The following is a 17,392-nucleotide window of genomic DNA, read 5'->3' on the forward strand; positions in this document are numbered from 1 at the left end:
CGTTTGCGAAGAAAATGTGCCTGTCCTTCAAAGACAGAGTAGTCATGGCACGCAGACCAGTAAGGCTGATTCTACCTGGTAACTGCGCATTATTAATCCTCCAACAGAGAGCACGCTGGAGCCACAGTCAAACCACTGCTTCCCCACCCTCCTCTTCCCAAACTTGCATTGCTCGGTATAAACGGGCATTATGGAAGAAGGAATGTGACTCCTAGACGAAGGCTCTGAATGGGAGGGTAGCCAGGATAACTCCATGTGTCCAGGGACCTCAGACAACTGCTACTAATAAGCAGCAAACATTTTATAACAGCAGTCCTCCACATGAAACTACCTAACAGTTTTCATTTCCAACGCACTGCACCAACCTTAATTAATGTATCCTCACAATAGTTTCATATGTAGCTCAGGCCATTATGTAAACAGAATTTTATCACAGGAACATTTTTGTGGGACCCTTTGTTAAATTAATGGGAGGCTGGCTACATGACACTAGTTTCAAGACAAGGAAACCTTTGATGGATGGAGGAAAGCACTGGGGGCCTCCATCATCCTGCACTTAATCTTGTGCTTTACAAATGTGCCACCAAATGAGAATTCTCCATTCAGGTAACAAGGTAACTGTGGATGTGTGTAATGTGACAGCACAAAGTGCAGGATAGGGACAAATCAGGCCTTTAGCCTCTAGTCTCATGATGAAATCTCACCTGAGAAGTGGCTGTGGTGCAGCTGTACTGTGGTGCATTACTGAGTAGCTCATAGAGAGAGAAATCACCACTAATGCAAATGGCCAAATCTGGACAAAAAAATCCAGCTTCTAAACTAGATGGTTTTATGTGGCTCGTGCACATATTTAAGACCTAACAAAAGAATATGAGCTTCCATTGCAATAGTCAAAAGGGTGATCATTGGATATGTAAATGGGAATCTCAAGTAAGAGTAGACAGGTTATTTTAACTCTGCACTTGGCCCTGCTGCAGGAAGACTGTGTCCAGTTCTGGTGTCCACAAATTCAAGAGGATGTTGATAAATTGTAGGAGGGTTTAGAGAAGAGTCATGAGAAGCCCTATAAAGTCTACATTTAAAATTTAGGTCAGCATAGGTATGGTGCTGACAGGTGTGAAAAATCCACATCCCTGAGTGCTGTAGCTATGCTACCCAACCCATGGGGCAGACACAGCTAGGTCATTGGAAGAATGCTTCCATCAACCTATCTACCATCACTTGGGGAGGTGGTATTCCTACAGTGACAGGGAAAAACAGTTGATGTAGGTTAAGTCTACCCTACAGAGTTATGTCGGCATAGCTACAGCACCATATCTATGCTGTTATAGTCCCTGTTAGGGTAGTCATGGCCCAAGAAGCTCCCCTTTAATATCTACTGCTGCTGCTGGGAAAAGAGAGGTGCGAAAGAAACTACCTCTAGTACCATGGCAGCCGAAAGAGGACCCTGCCGGCAAAAAGTCTGTGAAGGGGCAGGGATAGAAAGCTCAGAAAGCTGTATTTTCAATTAAGCTCTCCCACCAGGTGAGTTTTTGCAAGCTTTTTCAGAGGCAGCATTCACCCAGTCACTCACCCAGAATCAAGGTACTTCAAGGGGTTTAACAAAATCCATACAAGACCTCGATCTTTTCATACTGCCTTTTAGGCTTACCTTTTTATTCACCTAGCCTCAATGAAAAGGCCTGTGAGGCAGAGGCCTTGAGGATATTACGGTAGCCATTGCACGCTATACAAAATACTGTACAAACAACTCAAGTCCTCATTCAGATTTTCAGAACTGTTTTTTTGGATGGTAGCAGATAACTATGTGGGGCTTTCATCTATTTTGAGCTCAAATTGATTGGCAATTTTGAAGAATGTGTTGCAAATTGCTATGCTAATCATGGTAAATCAAGCCATGTAACTATATTAAAATAACATTAGCACTGAGACAGAAACTGAGAAAACCAAGGAAATGCTGAGTTAAGGTTTCTTGCCCTGGAATCTTCATCTTGCCCACTTGTGCCTCGATATTTTCTGCCATTATGTGTTGTGAGATCCTAGAGCGGTCATTATAATGCTTAGGGCACATAAAGTATGTTTTACATTTTACATTTTCAAAGCAGTGGGGGAATATTTTCAGAAAAGTGAGTTTTTGTGGCACACACGATTTTGCACCCACATTGAAATAGCAGGCACTTGGTACTTTTGCTTCAACCTACCTGATCACAGGCAGAAATCAGAGAGTCAGGAGTGCAGATCTGTGGCCACCATATATTTCAAATGAAGATGTAAAATGCACACAGAAAAGATCTTTTGCCTGGCTGTAAAAGACTGTATACCCCACAGGGTAAACCCATAGCTGGCGAGTCTGGGGAAGGAAAAGTATTTGAGGTTCCCCTCACACTGAGTTTCCTCAAATTCTTCTGTTGGGGGTATACAGGGTTGCCAACTTACCAAAGAAGCTGGGGATCTGCCAGAGGAATATTGCAATCTGCATGGAGGCCCTGTACATCTGCATCTCCTCTCCTGCACCTTGGCAGTGTGCTCCAATGCTGCCAGGAAACCGCAGAGAAGTGGCCTCCTCTACAAACTCCCCTTTAAGGAGGCTTCCCCAGCATGGAGGGACTCCAGATAAATAGCGGTACAGCCTCAGAGTGTGTTACCTTTTGCAGATTCCCAATGGTTTGTAGGGAAAGGTGTGGATCTGCCCTGCCCTCCTATGTGCATTCCAAACCCCCCAGAGAGTACTCTGCAGGGCCCCAGAAAGAAGTGGAATGTGCCATGAGATAGCTGGCCTCTGCCCTTTCTCATGGGCCAAAGGAGATCAAAGTGTCCCTTCCCCATGCAGAACTCAGGAACAAACCGGGCTCTAACTAATTAATCTCCATAAATTGCCTTTTAGAGGGATGTTATCTCCATTTTGCTGTGGAGGATCCCGAGGCACAGAGTTGCCAAGAATCACAATACTTCTATGACATGGTTTGGGACAAGGCTACTCTTCTGTACCTGTTTACTGGCATCAAAGAAATACTGGCTACGATGAATCAAATCTTAGGTCAAACACTACACATGTGTGCTGGTATAGCTTAATTTGGTATAATTTAAAACTAACCCTGTCAAGGTTCCTTCCCCACTCTGAACTCTAGGGTACAGATGTGGGGACCTGCATGAAAGACCCCCTAAGTTTATTCTTACCAGCTTAGGTTAAAAACTTCCCCAAGGTACAAACTTTGCCTTGTCCTTGAACCCTGTGCTGCCACCACCAAGCGTGTTAAACAAAGAACAGGGAAAGAGCCCACTTGGAGACGTCTTCCCCCAAAATATTCCCCCAAGCCCTACACCCCCTTTCCTGGGGAAGGCTTGATAAAAATCCTCACCAATTTGTACAGGTGAACACAGACCCAAAACCTTGGATCGTAAGAACAATGAAAAATAAATCAGGTTCTTAAAAGAAGAATTTTGATGAAAGAAAAGGTAAAAGAATCACCTCTGTAAAATCAGGATGGTAAATACCTTACAGGGTAATCAGATTCAAAACACAGAGAATCCCTCTAGGCAAAACCTGAAGTTACAAAAAGACACAAAAGCAGGAAAATACATTCCATTCAGCACAGCTTATTTTGCCCGCCATTAAACAAAAGGAAATCTAACGCATTTCTAGCTAGATTATCTACTAACTAACAGAATTTCTGTGACTGCATTCCTGATCTGTTCCCGGCAAAAGCATCACACAAACAGACAGACCCTTTGTTTCCCCCCTCCAGCTTTGAAAGTATCTTGTCTCCTCACTGGTCATTTTGGTCAGATGCCAGCGAAGTTATGTTAGCTTCTTAGCCCTTTATAGGTGAAAGGGTTTTGCCTCTGGCCAGGAGGGATTTTATAGCACTGTATACAGAACGGTGATTACCCTTCCCTTGATTTTTAAGACACGCCCCCCAAATCACAGATAGGGTGAAAACACTGGCTGTGATTTCTTCCTGGAGCTCTAGGAGAAAACAGAATTAATAAGACACATGCACCTCTAAATAGACTACCAACTGTATAAAGACTAACAATATTTTCCACATCTCAAGGATGATTTTAACCAGTTGATTCTGGGAAACTTTCACGGGAGAGTGCATCAGCCACTTTGTTAGAAGCTCCTGAGATGTGTTGTATGTTGAAATCAAAATCCTGGAGAGCTAAACTCCACTGACTAAGTTTTTTGTTATTTCCCTTGGTGGTATGAAGCCACTGTAGCGCAGCATTGTCGGTTTGCAGGTGGAAACGCTGTTCCCAAACGTATGGGTGTAGCTTTTCCAGAGCGTAGACAATGGCATAACATTCCTTTTCACTGATTGACCAGTGGCTTTCCCTCTCAGACAGCTTCTTGCTGAGAAACACAACAGGATGGAACTCTTGATTCGGTCCTTCCTGCATTAAGATTGCTCCCACACCACCCTCGGACGCATCTGTGGTTACTAGGAACGGTCTGTCAAAGTCAGGGGCCCTTAGCACAGGGTCAGACATGAGTGTCGCTTTAAGCTGGTTAAAGGCCTTCTGGCACTCTTCAGTCCACTGAACTGCATTTGGCTGTTTCTTTTTGTTAGGTATGTCAGTGGGATGGCAATTTGGCTGTATTGTAGTACAAATCACCTGTAATATCCAGCCAAGCCTAAGAAGGATTGGACCTGTTTCTTTGACTTTGAGACAGGCCACTTTTGGATAGCATCCACTTTGGCCTGCGGGGGGCTGACAGTTCCTTGATCCACCTGGTGTCCAAGGTAAGTCACTCTGTTGAGGCCTATTTGACACTTCTTGGCCTTAACAGTTAGTCCTGCCTCCCTTAAGCACTCGAAGACTTTTTGTAGATGTTCCAGGTGTACTGCCCAGGAATCCGAAAATATGGCCACATCGTCAAGGTAGGCGACTGCATGTTCTCCCAGTCCTGCTAGGAGACCATCTACAAGTCTTTGGAAGGTGGCGGTGCATTCCGCATCCCGAAAGGGAGCACATTAAATTCATACAGCCCAACATATGTGGTGAAGGCTGACCTTTCCTTGGCAGATGCATCTAGCGGTACCTGCCAGTATCCCTTGGTTAAGTCCAAGGTAGAGATGAACGGGGCCCATCCCAGTTTCTCCAACAGTTCATCTGCGCGTGGCATTGGATAGTTGTTTGGACGAGTTACAGCATTTAGCTTACAGTAGTCCACGCAAAAACAAATCTCCCCATCTGGTTTGGGAACTAGAACTACTGGAGATGCCCGTGCACTGCCAGAGGGGCGGATTACACCCATCTGTAGCATACCCTGGATCTCCCGTTCTATAGCAGTTTTAGCTTGTGGAGACACCCGGTAAAGTTGGGCTCTAATTGGGTGAGCATTACCTATGTCAATGGAGTGGTATGCCTGTTCAGTCAGTCCTGGGGTGGCTGAGAACGTCAGTGCGTAGCTAGTGCACAGCTCCTTGATCTGCTTTCGCTGCATACGCTCAAGGATCACGAAGAGGTTCACCTCTTCCATGCCGCCATCACTTTTCGCTTTGTAGTAGACACCTTCAGGCCACTCAGCGTCATCTCCTCCCTGAGCTGTAAACTGACAAACCTTTAATTCTCTGGAATAAAAGGGCTTTAGAGAATTAATATGGTACACCTTAGGCTTTCGGTTGGAGGTGGGGAATGCTATGAGATAATTAACAGCTCCCAGGCGCTCTTGGACCGTGAATGGCCCTTCCCATTACGCTTCCATTTTATGGGCCTGGAGCGCCTTTAAGACCATGACCTTGTCCCCTACTTTGAAGGACCGCTCTCTGGCATGTTTATCATACCAGGCTTTTTGCTCTTTTTGAGCATCCTTTACGTTTTCTTTAGCAAGGGCTAAAGAGATTTGGAGGGTGTTTTGTAGGTTGGTTACAAAGTCCAGAATGTTAGTTCCTGGAGAAGGTATAAACCCCTCCCATTGCTGCTTCACCAACTGTAATAGCCCCTTAACCTCGCGGCCATATACAAGTTCAAATGGTGAAAACCCTAAACTGTGGTACAGCTCTGTAGGCAAAGAGCAACTGCTGCAACACTAGGTCTCAATCATTGGAGTGCTCATTTACGAATTTACCTATCATGGCCCCCAAAGTTCCATTAAACTTCTCCACCAGGCCATTTGTTTGATGATGGTAAGGGGTGGCAACCAAGTGATTCACCCCATGAGCTTCCCAAAGGCTTTCCCTAGTTCCTGCCAGGAAATTAGTTTCTACATCTGTGAGGGTGTCGGAGGGCCAACCTACCCTGGCAAAAATGTCCATTAGTGCCTGACACACATACTTTTAGCCCTAGTGTTACTTAGAGCTACTGCTTCCGGCCATCGGGTGGCAAAATCCATGAAAGTCAGTACGTACTGCTTTCCTCTGGGTGTCTTTTTCGGAAAAGGACCCAGAATATCCACAGCTACTCGCTGAAATGGAACCTCGATGGGGAGTGGCTGCAGAGGGGCTCTGACCTGGTCTTGGGGTTTTCCCACTCTTTGGCACACCTCACAAGACCAGATATAGGTAGAAACATCCTTGCCCATTCCCTCCCAGTGGAATCACTTTCCCAAATGGTCTTTGGTCCTGTTCACCCCATCATGGCTTCTAGGATGATTGTGGGCTAAGCTTAATAGCTTTACCCGGTACTTAGTTGGAACTACCAACTGTCTCTGAGGATGCCAGTCTTCCTGGTGTCCACCAGAAAGAGTTTCCCTGTCTAAAAGTCCTTTTTCTACAACAAACCTGGATCAATTAGAAGAGTTGAGAGGCAGTGGGTTGCTCCGTGCCGCTGTCCAAGCTTTCTGGAGGCTTTCATCTGCTTCCTGTTCGGTCTGGAACTGTTCCCTTGATGCTAGAGACATCAGTTCCTCATTGGATTGTGCACCTAGGCTTGGTCCCTCTGGAAGAGATGCAGGTGCTGAGGCTGTTTCCGTTGATGGTGAACCACGCTCCGCTGGTGCGCTATGGGGTATTTCAGGCTCTGGCTGAGCCACTTGTGTAGGGTCATCTGCTGCTGCTGCCAGTGCAGGCTCGGTGGTTCCCTGGAGTGTTGGAGCTGTACATGGGGTTGCAAGCGCTGGACTCAGTGCTGGCAATGGTTCTGGTGCTGGTTGCTTCGCCAGTTTCGGTTCGGGGACTGGCTTGGGCTGGGTCTCTGGGACTGGATCCAATACTGCCATTGCAGTTGTTGGCAGGGGATCTGGTTCCACCACCTCCATCTGGGTCTCTGGTAACACAGACGGGGCCCTGGTGGAAGGCTCAGGAACAGGGATAGGTGTGGAAGCTTGCTTAGTCTGGCTGCGGGTGACCATTCCCACCCTCTTGGCCAGCTTTAAATGGTTGGCCAAGTCATCCCCCAGCAGCATGGGAATGGGGTAATCATCATAGACTGCAAAAGTCCACATTCCTGACCAGCCCTTGTACTGGACAGGTAACTTGGCTGCAGGCAAATCGAAAGAGTTGGACTTGAATCGTCACTTGGGTCTCTGGGTTGATTAAGTTGGGGTCTGTGGCTGCAAGGGCTGGGGGGGAAGATACCGGTGAAAGGAGGACACTCAGGCCTAAGAATAGTAAACTATGCTTTATTGAAGGAAGGAAGAACTTACGCTCCAATCTGCGCAGGGAGACCCTAGGACACGTGGAGGGGCTGCAGGGAACCCTGGCCGTTCGGGACAGCTGACCAGGCAGGACTCTGCCAAGGGGGAGTCCTCTGCGGTGCTACATTCTCCGTACTTATCTCGGGGTTACATGGGATCAACAGCTGGTTACATTCTTACATGTATAATTTATGCTTTTTACATAAACTGACTCGTTTACAGGCAAAAATATGCTGAGCTATGCTACAATATCTTTTGGCAGGGTCTGTCAGACAAAGTTCATTGAAACTGCCTACATCCTCCGCTTACATCCAGTCACATACTCAGTCCACCACTTAGCTCCTCGCCAATCTTCCGCAACCTTGCCCCTACAGGGTCCACTAAGGATTGATGGATGACTGACACCTGCGCTCCAGTGTCCCTCCACGCTGTAACCTTCTTCCTGCCCACGCTCACAGTTTCCCTTTGCTCCGAGGGTATCTGGGAGGCATCTGGGCCTGAGGACCTTTGGTGTGACCCTGGTGCAATGAACTGTAAACTGTTGGGGTTCTTGGGGCAGTTGGCCTTCACATGCCCCAGCTCATTACATTTAAAACATCGCCCAGTTGACTGGTCACTGGGGCGAGGTGGGTTGCTGGAGAATGGTGTGGTGGGACGATAAGGTGTCTGGGGTTTGCCTTGGGATGTAGGTGGGGCCTTGGGTTGTCCCCGGTCATAGGGTTTTGTCTCGGGTTAACTTCTGATATTTGCCCCAACTGCTACTAGTCTTTTTTCTTTTCTGCCACCTCCACCCATTTGGCTCCAATCTCCCCCGTCTGGATTACAGTTTTGGGCTTCCCATCTAGGATGTACCTTTCTATTTCCTCAGGAACACCCTCTAAGAACTGCTCCATTTGCATTAGGAAGGGCAACTCTTCTGGAGATTTAACACTTGCTCCTGATATCCAGGCATCCCAATTTTTCACAGTGTGGTAGGCATGTTGGGTAAATGACACGTCTGGTTTCCACCTTAGGGCTCTGAACCGCCGACGGGAATGCTCAGGTGTTAGCCCCATTCTGACTCTTGCCTGGGTTTTAAAAAGTTCAAAACTGTTCATGTGTTCCTTAGGCATTCAGCCGCCACCTCTGCTAAGGGTTCACTGAGCTGCAGCCTCAGCTCTACCATGTACTGGTCTGTAGAGATGCTGTACCCAAGGCAGGCCCTTTCGAAGTTTTCTAAGAAGGCCTTGGTATCATGGCCTGCCTTGTAGGTGGGGAATTTTCTGGGATGGGAAGTGGTACCTGGAGAAGGATTGCTAGGGTTGGTTGGTATATTCTGCTGAGCCTTTGCCTTCTCCATCTCCAGTGCATGCTTCCACTCTTTTTCTTTTGCCTCCATAGCTCTCCTGTGGGCAGCCTCCTGGGCTTTTTCTGCCTCTTTCGCTGCCTCCAGTCTGGATAACTTTCTGCCATCCTAGAGTCTCTGTTTTTAACTAACTTTACACCCGAGAGTTAGAAAGAAAACCGCAAAACAAAAACAAAAAACCTGGCTTGTAAAATTTTGCTGTGCTGTAACATGATTACCTATGTTCTCTGATAGCTATTCTCAGCCTACAGAAATATCCTTTAAAAAAACCCCAAAAACTAACACCTCTGTCTCCAGGCAAATAGACAGAAAACCCTCTAGCTGCTCTTAGCTTAAAAAAAGAACCTCTTCAGGTCTGTGAAAACTTGTGAATTTCCCTGCAGGAGGTTAACTACCCTGCCTTTAGGTAGAGAAAACTCCAGCTCAAAAAAGAAAAATCCCTTTGTTATGCCTGCTGCTCTGTCCCCCAGGCAGAGACACAGAATTTACACCTGCAATCCTCTTTTACAAAACCTTTTAAAATCCTGCTGTGCTTCTGGTTCAAAATGATCTCAAAAAAATCTCAAAATGATGCCACCGCTCTGTCACCATGTCAAGGTTCCTTCGCCACTCTGAACTCTAGGGTACAGATGTGGGGACCTGCATGAAAGACCCCTTAAGCTTATTCTTACCAGCTTAGGTTAAAAACTTCCCCAAGGTACAGACTTTGCCTTCTCCTTGAACCCCATGCTGCCACCACCAAGCGTGTTAAACAAAGAACAGGGAAAGAGCCCACTTGGAGACGTCTTCCCCCCTCCTCCAGCTTTGAAAGTATCTTGTCTCTTCATTGGTTATTTTGGTCAGGTGCCAGCAAGCTTCTTAACCCTTTACAGGTGAAAGGGTTTTGCCTCTGGTCAGGAGGGATTTTATAGCACTGTTTACAGAAAGGTGGTTACCCTTCCCTTTATTTTTATGACAAACCCAAATTAAGGTCACTATAATTCTGAATGAGACTATCCACACAAGGGGTTTAATGCACTCTAAGTAGCCCACTTTTAATTCACACCTTTAGTTAATTTGGATTAACTGTCCTGTGTTTCCCTGTGTAGCGAAGCCCTTGTACACTACCATACAGTCCTGAATACAATGGTCACACTTGGTGCATCTCCAAAGAATAACTCCAGTATAATGACAGGCTTTCTTCCTTTTCCTTTCAGCAAGCAGTATTTCCTCTCCATAGTGACTGGGTCGTTGGTCTCAAGTGGCTGAGCGGCGTTAGGTCACTGCTATGTCTGTGCTCTCAGAGTATATTTCTGTTCTACCTAGCTATTGCTCCCCATTGCATTGATATGCTAATATTTCATTACTATGTCCCCCTTATGTATTCTTTGTGTAGCTCTGGGAAAAAATGACCTCCTTACTCTCACTCTTAAGCTAGGATTGGGTATGAGAAGTGAAGTACTGCTGAATTTATGCTAGGACTTAAAGGGATGCTGTCAACTTGTAACTCACAAAGTATTTCAGTTTTTTCACCTCTGTTAACAATACTACAGAAGTGAAAGATTTTTAAGTATCTAATTTCAGCATTACTAGCTCTCTCGATTTTATCCTGAGTTTCATATTTTGTGTTTCATTTAAAGCCTCAGCTCCTGGAGTCAAGCGGTTACATGGAATCACATCTTTCCTTTAAAACAAAAGTACATTTCTAGCCCTTGTGGCTGCAGAGAAAAGCATGAACCCATGACCCAAGTGTAACCTTAAAGGCTCAAAAAAACAGAAGGCAAATAATAAGTACCCAAAAGGTACTTTTAAAAAAAATTATGATTAAATTTCATGATTTTTGAATGATCTGGCAGTTGACAATAGTATTATTTACTTTTCAACATTTATCCAGTTTGTTTACTTTTTACATTTCACTCAGTTCAGTGAAACTCAGCCTGTCAGTTTCACTTTCTAGTCTCATGCCTTAGCATGCTGTCATTATGTTTGGGGATCTAAAACTGCAGGACAATGTATTTAATTCATCCTGTTTTTACTGACAGTCAAAATAAATAAAAACTTTTTTGATAACGTTTCAAATTAGATTTCATACATTTTAAAAAAAAAACCATCTCCATTTTGCACAAAAGGACCAAATCCTTTTTCTCTGACAGTGTATTTTTTCATCCTACAACTAATAAATAAAATAATAATTATTATTATTATTTTTTAAAAAACAGTTTACTGAAGCTTATTTGAAGAAATACTTTCCTGAAAATTTTCAAGTTTTTAACATCTAGAGGCTTTCTATTCAAATCAAAAATAAAATAAAATAAAATCTAGAACAGACTAAAAATCTACCCTTTAAAAAAATTCAACTCCAAAACAGCTCAATGGATTGAAACCATTTTTGTATGAATTTTTTTAAAAAATTGCATCTGGGCTGACAGCTTGAACACTGAGTTGCAGCCCAATGAAACAGAAATGCCAACTCAATCTTAACCATAGTGTTGCTACCAGTTACTATAATGATCTTAATCAAAGAGTATTGTGATAAAAAAGAACTCTGGTTTGACTGCCTTTGGCACATACTAGTTATCACAGTGTCCAGATTTCACATTATGCATTCAGAGAAGTAAAACTCCTTCCCAGAAAACTCCATATTGAATTTTTCTTTTTTCTTTTTAATAAAACATAAGCGTATAGCACTTCTATCTTTCTTGAAATCTTTGTGATCACTCAAAATGTTCAGAAAAGTAAATGAATAGTAGAAACCATTGTCAATCCATGCTAAATTCCAGAGGAAATGCTTTGAGCAATGACTTTATGTTCATTGTTTGTGCTGAAAATAAAGTTCCATTTTATCCCCTTATACTGAACAGGCAACTGGAGAAATGACAAAAATATGTTGAATTTTGATGTCTATCACTTAATCGCATTCCAGAACCAAAACTAATTTTGATAACAGAAAGGAGGATTTAGTGACTGATGTGCTAAAAAGTATTTTAAACATCTATTAATGTGTGTTAAACTTGCATTTTTCAAAATCAGATGACTGATGATAATGGATAAGAGAACCAGATTTGCATGGTGAAGTATATCATACACAAGCACACACTAAGGCCCCAATACAGCAAAGTATTCAAGAACACTTACAGCTAAGCATGTGAATAGTTCTACTGAAGTCACTGTGACAGGTGATGCCATGGCTAAAACAGGGTCCCGTGTTCTAACAGTTTTGCACTATTCTCCTCACTCATCAATACTCCAGTAAAATCCTTAGGGAATCTACCTGAAAGGCAGTTGCTCGATTAGCTGCTTTTCAAAATTAATAATACCTGGCACTTCAAAGTACCGTACAGGTTTAAAATAACAGATTCCCCACAACATTCCTCTAAGGTATATAGGTAAATATAATTAACTCATCCTACAAACAGGGAAACCGAGTTGGAGGCTGACTTGCCTAAAGCCACACAGCAAGTCAGTGTCAAAGCTGGGATTAAAATGCAGGAGAGGCCTAGCTCCCTACCCTGTACTCCCAGTTAAATACCTTCAGCCATTTAATTTCTTGCCCTTCCCTTCTTCACTCCTTCTTATGATTGCGATATAGTAGCACCCAGAGACACGAAACAGGACCAGGACCCTGTTGTGCTAGTGCTGTATAAACACACAGTAAAAGACGATCCCTGCTGGGCAGATTCTACAATCTAATTTATGACAAAATGCAACAGATGCTGTAACACACAATCTGAAGAAATGTGGGAAAGAGGGGGCGGGTAACATTGATAGGAACATGTGGTTACATAGACTGGACATGTGCAAAGTTAGGTTGCCGTGGGTCCCTTAAATATATTAGTTAAAATATATAAATAAGCAAATAAAAACAAAATAAATAAATATCCATAATCTAACTAGGCAATTACCTATAGAAGGCAGACTTGTGGGTTTAACATAACGGAGGCACGTAATGGAATACTGCTTGTGGAACACAAATGTTCTGAGGTTACAGGAACATAATAAATAAAAGAAATAAAACTAGCCAACTTCCATAGAGTCTTGGAGGTTGCTTTTTTTGTATTACTTAAAACAGATACATGCTATTTCAAGCTGGGAAGATGAAGAGAAGCCTTTGGAAAGTTGAATGTGGCATGAAAAGGAAGCACCCTCTCTGCTTAAAAGAAGAAAGTTTTTGACATCTGAACATCTATAACATATAAAGCAGATACTGTGGAAACTCAGCAAGCAGTTGGAGCAGTAACTAAAAGGCTGGACTGCAAATACATCTACTTGGGGAGTTGTTTCCAGGGTATCTGCTGCATATATGGTGTGTGTGTGTATGTATGCACGCATGTGTGTAATGCACACATTAGCTACATTACACTACATATATGCAGCAGATACTCCAACTACTTGGTGAGTTTCCAGTGTATGTATGTAAGTCTAACTTGTGAACACATGGGGAAAACAGCACAAGAAACCTAGATAAACAGGTCAAAGAGCAAAACGAAATCTAGGAACATCTTGAAGACATTGAAGAAACTGAAGTGCCTGTAGTCTGGGTCCATATTTTAAAGAACAACATTTTCAGCAAAGGAGCTGAAGAGATGATCTGAGGCCTGTGGTCAGCCTTGGACAGATAACACCATAGGTTAGAGAGAGACTTTTGTCCTCAAAAGACCTGATCAAGGCAATTAATAATAAACTTGAGTCTGAATTTATTTATATTTTGTAAAACTGAACAGTGAGCCAGCATCTTTTCCCAGGCAGAGCCCCTGCCTGCCAAGATTCAGCATAGAAAATACTTTTTATAGTCTAGTTGGAGATGCATATCACTATAATGGGCTCTGCACCTTTATAACCATCTCTTAATTAATGCGACATCTTAGGCAAGTCAGCATTTCCCTCTTTAAATGATGCTATTCTACTTGTTCTCCCTCAGTCGCCATTTGGGTTTGCAGAGGTACTGCCAAGATCTAACACGAACTTAATAGTTGGACAGGATTATTTTTTTTTAAATCCTTCCATATTTTCTGATGATAATACCATGCTAAGCAAATGGCCACACACCAAGCCAACCCTTGCTGCCTTTACTCAAAGAGTACCATTGGCCACAGCATCTCCTCCATTGGCTTTGCTGGGATTAATCACAGGACTTGGCCCAATGTATTTAAACTCCCACAATCACCACCATACTTTACCACCTCCCTACACCCACAGACTGAGACCTTATTCACTGCTGAGTAAAACATCCCATTTTATAATCTTCTGTGTAAGTGTGTGTCATGCATGCACACTTGGAGAGTTCATTGCAGTATAATCTCCAATTACCTTGTTCAAGTTCTGATGACATTTCTGCAGCCCTTGTGCTTTCCTTGGACAAAGATGGGAAGAAGGATAGATGAAGACAGGAGACTGGGAGATCAGGGTTCTATTCCTGCTTAGTGCTTTCTCTGTGACCTTAGTCAAGTCACTACCTCTGTGTACTGTAGTTTCCTAATGTGTAAAATGTGGCTAATACTAATTCCCTTCCTCATATTGTGGATCAATTAATTAATGTTTAGCAAGAAATTTAGACGAAGATGGGAATACATAGAAGGCACCATATTAATTCAAAATATTATTGGTAAACCAGATTCAGAGGTCACATGTAAATAGCTCCAATGCTATTTCAAACATATCAATAACATTGTAATTTTACACTAAGGAGAACATCTTTGCTTCACACAAACATTCTTACGATTGCACCATGTATATTAATTAAGAGAAGCGAGTTGTACATGTATTAGTGGGCATAATATGTTTAAGAGACACTCTTGAATAGATTTCAATCCAAAATTTAGGCTTAATAGACACCAGGTTTTTACAAAGCCTAATATCAAGAGAACACTTGGTTTTTTATTTATTAGCTTCAATTAAAACTGTTGTTTAATTTAAACCCCCCCCCCCCCCGTGTTTTCAGCCTGAAAAATGCAGCATTGTGCTAGTGCATGAGAGCCAGAAAGAAACACTGATTAGAAACTGAGGAGAATCAAAAGTTGAACTGATCTCTATTCATTGTCCAAGATCAGTGAAGTGCAAAAAGTAATCAATCAGCCTCAATAGTGAAAAGAAAATTAGATTATTAAAACTGAAAGCATTTTAAAATCTATCTAAGGGGTTCAGATTTTTAACCAGAGAGTGCCCCTTCTGATCTGATTTATTAGAGTAGACTATGGATATAGTTACCAATGAAGAGGAGTTATTCCCATACAAAGAAACAAACCTTTTTAGTGACATTTCTTGGTGTCCAAAGATAAGGTGAAAAATAAAATTATGCTATTTTTCCAGATACCATTAAATTATGCCAAGCTGCAGTGTCAAAAACTGACACCATCCTATACAGACCTTTATTGTTCACCCTCTTTTTCACCTTTTTAACTCTTGTGCATAAATTACAAATCAAGACTCTCCTCCATGCTTCCACTAAAGGGAACCACTTTAGTGAGGATGCATGACTTGGACTAAAGCCTAGCGGTGAACAATTGTCACCTGTCAAACTGTATGCTACAGTTCCTCAGTTTATCCACTGACCCCAACACACGGCTGGCCAGCTATTTATCACTCCAAGCTGCAACACTATAGACATACAAAGTTCAGACAGAGAGAGAAAAATAAAATGTTGCATCAATTTAAAACCCCCTCCAACCTACTACAACCATTCCTGCTTCCAATAAGCCTATTGCAAATTATGGTCCAAATTCTCCTCTTGTTTACAATGGTGTAACACTGGAGTAACTCCACTGACACCAACGTAACTGAGAGCAGAATATGCCCCTCTCTGTTTAAAAGGTATTTTACATGTTATCATCCGGATCATTTGACTTTCTTGCATAAAGACTACTGTAGTCTGTACAAAAAAAAAAAATCAAGCAATTATGCTACTTCACTGAGAGCCTTGATTTTTGCAGTTTTGGAAAAATCCTATGATTTATTGTTAGATTTATGAGACTAACACAGAGACTTGCAAAGGTTTGGAGGTGGGGTAGTCTAGCTTTCAGTCCTGTATGTAAAAAGCACATTTCCTTAGAAATTCACAGCCTCACAGACATTACTATAGAGGAGCCGGAGACATTTTTGCCCTTTCCTAGCAGCTTATATAGCATTCCTTTAAAAAAAAAAATGTTCAGAGAAATGTGGTGCCTTTATTCCCTTGTGTTGTTTAAACCTTTTTTCAGGACACCCCACAATGAGCTTTCTTAGGGAAGTAGAACACTATCTTCTCCTAAGACCACAGTGAAGCAGTTACAGCTTCAGTGTGGTGAGAGGAAGGCGCGGGGGCGGGGCGCGGGGAGAGAGAGAGAGAGAGACTGCGAATGAGTGAGGGTACAATAGGGAACATGAATTACTGAGGAAAAAATGAAATCAAGTGTGAGTATAATTGCAAAGCACCAGCTCACTTCTGGCACTGGGGAAAAAAGGGGAATTATATACGATTCAGGAGCATGACAAAGAATCCCTTCAACGGGTTGTCTTTTATCACAACTTCACTGGCATACAGCACAGGGAGAAATTGCATCATGTCAGTAGCAAGTTTATAAAGATAAACTGGTTCTGCAGAGGGTTGAAAGATGCTGGAAGTTACCTTGTGTTTTGTTTATCACATTGCAATAAATCCTCCAAGAACAACATAAAGAGGATATTAGAGATAAAAGGTACAGATGCACTTAAAAGGTCAGTTCCCATAATTCTGAGGCTCAAACCGAAGAGTATGGCCCACAGCTTGCAATAAATCTAGAGCATTCCTAGGCAAAGGTCCAAAGCTCTTTGGTTTGTTGGGTGTTTGTTCTAGAGACAATGAGGGTGCATAACCTAAGTATTACACACTCACATATGCTGAGCACAAACATCAAACAAGGACACTTCATTTAGACAGCCTAGCTCTCCATCTGGGCTCTCAGCCTGAAATTTAGGCACCCAAATACCCATTTTTTAAGTATGAATTTGAGCTTTCACGTGCTAAAATGAAGAAAACTAGTTTAGGCTGTGGATTTAAAACTGGGGTCACCATTCCAAGTATCATGAAAACCATGGACATTTTCCTATGCAATAAAACCTGGAATTTCACAAGATAGCAGTTTAATTTCTAATTACTACACATCTAAGATGCTGACTGTGTACGACTGAGTGAGTGTGACACTGCCTTCTGGGGCTGGCCCAAGGAAAAGAACAATGACCCCCAGCTATTTCTGTCAAAGCTAGAACCATGTGTTTTTAGAGCAGAAGGCACAGGGTTCCAATCTCAACTCTGCCAGGAACTGATAAATCTTTACCAAGTCCCTACTCAGGCAGAACTCCTAGTGAAGGAAAATGGGAGTTCTGAGCAAGGACTAGGTAACAAATGAGTTAGAACTCAGGGTTAGTGCTCCTGGTAATATAATAAGAATGCAATAGTTTTTCAGTGCTACCTTCAGAACTTGTTGAGTACAGTGGTGGTGTTATTTTATTTAAGGGCTTTTCCTGCTTGCCTTTGT

The sequence above is a fragment of the Eretmochelys imbricata genome, chromosome 9, assembly GCF_965152235.1.
Source record: "Eretmochelys imbricata isolate rEreImb1 chromosome 9, rEreImb1.hap1, whole genome shotgun sequence".
Classification (NCBI taxonomy): Eukaryota; Metazoa; Chordata; order Testudines; family Cheloniidae; genus Eretmochelys; species Eretmochelys imbricata.